We start from the raw sequence: 4,451 nt of genomic DNA on the forward strand, positions 1-4,451 counted from the left end.
ATCAAAAATATTCAGGAAAAAATTCCATTAGTTTCCCAAAAAGCCAAACATGGATTTGCTACCCACCAAGTACTCCAATGAAGTTCTGCGGCCATGCACCTGAGGTTCTCACCTGCCACTTTGCAGATGCTCAGTCTCTGTCCAGCATGCATTTGAGTATTGCTCACTTTATGCCTCTTTCCCTCACCACTTACGCTGTTTGCATTCCTTGTTTCTATGAAAATATGACTCCTGAAAAGCAATTTAGTGGTCAAAACAATTCATGAAAGAGTCATAAAAAGAAGGGTCGATTCCAACGCCTAGAGTCCTGTGGATTCTCAAAGTGTAACTCTGAACGGGAATAGAAAACCTCCTCTTTCTCCCACAGAGCAGCTGGGGTTTTGAACTCCGCATCTAGCAGGTATCAGCCCAATTCGGGGCATTCTACACGCATAAGGATTGACAGTCTCAGAAATCCACATTGGCAATTCTACCCTGTCACAAAGGGTCACTATGAGTTGGCATTGACTTGATGGCAGTGAGTTTGGTTTGGGGTTGGAGACATGATTTAAAATATACAGGAGGATGGGCATAGTTCACATGCAAACATTCCACCACTATATATAAGGGACTTCAGCATCTATGGATTTTTGTATCTATAGGTGGTTCCTAGAATCCATGTCCTGTGGATACTGAAGCATGACTCACTCTGACTCTCTCACTTGTTCACATTGATTCAGTTCAATAAAATATTCCTGATCCTCTATATTCAACCACTTGACTAAAAGTCCATATGTCCTCAGTTTTAGCTTTAAGCTTCACCTTCCTAGATCATCTATTTTGTTTTTATACTAGAACATTAATGTCTAAGAGCATGTTAATGAAAACATACCATATCAATGAAAATTCACTTTAATCGTGCACCTATATGTACATGTGTCTATGCACACACATGCTTAGGATGCTTCAGGATAAGGGCATAGGTATCACTTTTACAGTTTCTTCTCATAACCAAGATTGTTTGCTTGTTGTTATTTGTTTTCGCGTGGTTCCCAAAGCCTTTCACACTGCACAGGAAGCTTCTCCTATACTTGTTTATTGCTCGGGTTCTATGCTTGATTGTAAATTCTATAAGGACAGAAAGTTTAACCATTTTGTACATCACTGTGTGCTTTAGCTAGCCTAGTACCAAATACACAACAGATTCTTAACAGGTGTTTTTGAACAAACGAACAAGGCAACTAAACATGAGTTCATTGAATCTTCACTTTAGGGATAAAGAAGGCTTGTGTGCTTTTATCCTGATGGTGGAGTTACCGTGTATACTCGAGTATAAGCTGACCTGAATATCAGCTGAGGCACCTAATTTTACCACAGAAACTGCATTAAAAATGTGCTGAAAACTCAGCTTATAAACGGTAAATCCATTGACATTTGAAAAAGCAAACTGACAACTCAAATCACACCACTAGTATCATGAGCCAAGCCTAGAACCCATAATTCTTAGCTCATGAGATTACTCAACCGCAGCAGGACTATGATGTGAGGCAGGCACCATGACCAGAGATTCCTCATTATATTCCGACTTCCAGTGCTTTGAATCTGTGATTTATTTGGAGTGTTCCAGCGAATTCTTTTAAGTTTTGTGAGTCTTGTTAACATTTAGGGATTATTGGTGAGGTTTTTATCAGGGAATTCGTTTTCTAAGTGTGAGCCCATAGGCAGAGGCCAAGATTGGTTCCCCCCCAAAAAACATGTTTTCAATTTTACAATGGGAGTTGACGGGAAAAAGATATTTTTGACAGAAATTCGCTTTACACCAGACTTTGTTGGATCACATTGATTCAGTTAAGTAAAAGATTCCTGATCCTCTATATTCAACCAATTGGTAATGAAGGTCGATATGTCCTTAGTTTGAGCTGTGTGGTTCACCTTCCTTGAGATTCGATTTCTTTTCAGTCCTAGGACGTTAACATTGGAGGGCATGTAAATGAAAACATATGATACAAATGTAACTTCTTATCAGTCATGTATATGCTCAAAATGTGTTAGAAGGGACGTGAGGGAGAGTTTGGGGGTATGTGGCAAGCTCTATATTTTGATCTGGGTAGTGGTTGCCCAATGTATGTATGTAAAAGGCCACTAAGTTATTGAAGATACGTGCATTTTAGTGCATATAAGAAATGCCTCAGTTAAATTTTTAAAAATATGAATAGCTTTAATTTCACAGAGAGCTAGCTTATAGGTACTGAGCATAGCCCATTCTAGAGTCAATCAGTGTATTTCTAGACATCAATTAATTGTTTGCTATGTAAAAGGTCCTGTGATAGATGCTGATGAGATTGCACTGGATGTAGTATGTAGACTACTTATACAAACGTGGTGCTTGACAAATGATGAACCCTCAAGAAACATTCATGGAATAAATTAGTTGTTAAATAGTTCAAATGGGGAGATTAGTGTTAAACAGAAACATACTGAGGTAGTTAGTTTATTGTGCCAACCTGGCCTATAAACACATGTGGGATTAATTGAAGGGCGGAGAGATAAATGGCTTGGTGAGCCTCGCCTTTCTAGTTCTCGGGCCTCTTGCTTTCTGATGGTCGGACCAGGGTGCAGCTGCCTTAGCCAGTTCCCTGCTTCAGCTGGCAAGGCTCACTTCCTGCAAGACATCCCTGAGGAGAAGCCACATGGACCTACCCCAATGCAGCCCTGGGTGCTGGACCAGCCGTGTGCAAGCACGGAAATGCTTACATGTTCACTGATTTGGCTTTCCTCCTGCAGTTGGCATCACTGTGTGTGTTTTGTGAGATGGAGGAGGACTTTGTGGATTGGTGTCGGACATATGGGTTAATGTTGGACTTGTGGGCTTGGGCAGCACTGGGTTGGGATGGTTTCTTGATGTGCACTTAACCTTTATATAAAACTCTCTCTGTGGATTTGTTTCTCTAAAGTATAACACACATACTATCCCTGATACTCGATGAAGAAAGATAAAGATGTGTTACTACAGTGATTGTTCCCTGATATTCCAGGAAATAAGAACTTTCTATATGTGAATAACTGGTCTTATTACCAAAGTGTTCAGGCATTCATGTGGAAAAGATTAGCTTGGCATTTGCTATGTTCTGTACCCTAAGTCCAATATTAGAGACAACAGTGAGCCAGCCACTGAGAGCAGAGAATTCAAGAGAGAAATATGGGGTGGACATTGAAAGGAAGTGAGGAAACCATTGAGTTCTTAGTCAAGGAACTGTGGGAAAGAGCAGTGTTATGGATTTAATTAGATCCCTCCAAAATAGGTGATGATCTTGTGGCTCTTGTACCTATAGATTTGATCTTGTTTGAAAATCGATTTTTCTTTTGTCACACACTTGTGTTCTTTCTGTGACATCTGTACTAGAAACTAAGAGAAGCAGGAACAAAACTGCAGAGAAATGAGCAGGAAATAGAAAGGGTAGTGACTGTTGATTTCTCTTGACATTTCATCTGAGATGCAGTAGGAGACTAGAAAGTCGCTAGAAAGGGACAATGAATCAAAGATTAGCTTTTCATGTCGGAGAAACTGGATTATGTATGTCACCTGAGAACAAAAGAATCTAAAATACAGGGAAGGGAGGAGAGATAACTGCTGAAGAAAAAAGAGCTAGGTAAAATGGATATAGAGAGTATATAAATAAAAATGATATATACTTTGAAAGAACCAAAATGGAAGTGGAATAGCTAAGATGAAACAACTCAGAAAAGAAAGGTAAGAATAACTGCACAACTTGAACAATGTAATCAAGGTTATTGAATTGTACATGTAGAAACTTGAATTGAGATCTGTGTTACTTATGTATTCTCAACAATAACAATATAAATAATCTTTAAAATCAGAACACACACAGAAAGACACAGAGCGAGAAGAAAAATGGTAAGGAAAATCAGAGAACACCAAGGAATGCACACAAGGAAGATCCTCCCTAGAGCCAATGCCCTGATTTGGACTGCTGACCTCCAAAACGAGACAATAAAAATCCTGGCCTTTAAAGTCAGCGCGCATGCGCACACACACACACACACACACACACACCACTAAGGGGCCTGAACAGCAAATTTGAACTAGAAGCACAGAGATTTAGCAAACTTGAACATAGAATCCATTGAGATTATCCATCCTAGGGAAAAACTAATGAAGAAAAATAGCAGAGACGCAGAGACCTATGTAACCCCATCAAGTAGATAGATAGATAGATAGATAGATAGATAGATAGATAGATAGATAGATAGATAGATAGACATAGAGGAGTCCCAGAAGGAGATGAGAGAAAGAATATTTGAATAAATAATAGTCAAAATGTTCCACATTATGAACAGACTATGAAGGAGGAATAGGATAGTTACTTCTAAGGGATTAGCCTCTGATACCCATATGAATATCAGCTAAACATGAGCTAAACAGAGAAAGTGTCAGAACATAAGATTCTCAG

The sequence above is a fragment of the Tenrec ecaudatus genome, chromosome 2, assembly GCF_050624435.1.
Source record: "Tenrec ecaudatus isolate mTenEca1 chromosome 2, mTenEca1.hap1, whole genome shotgun sequence".
In the NCBI taxonomy this organism is placed as follows: domain Eukaryota; kingdom Metazoa; phylum Chordata; class Mammalia; order Afrosoricida; family Tenrecidae; genus Tenrec; species Tenrec ecaudatus.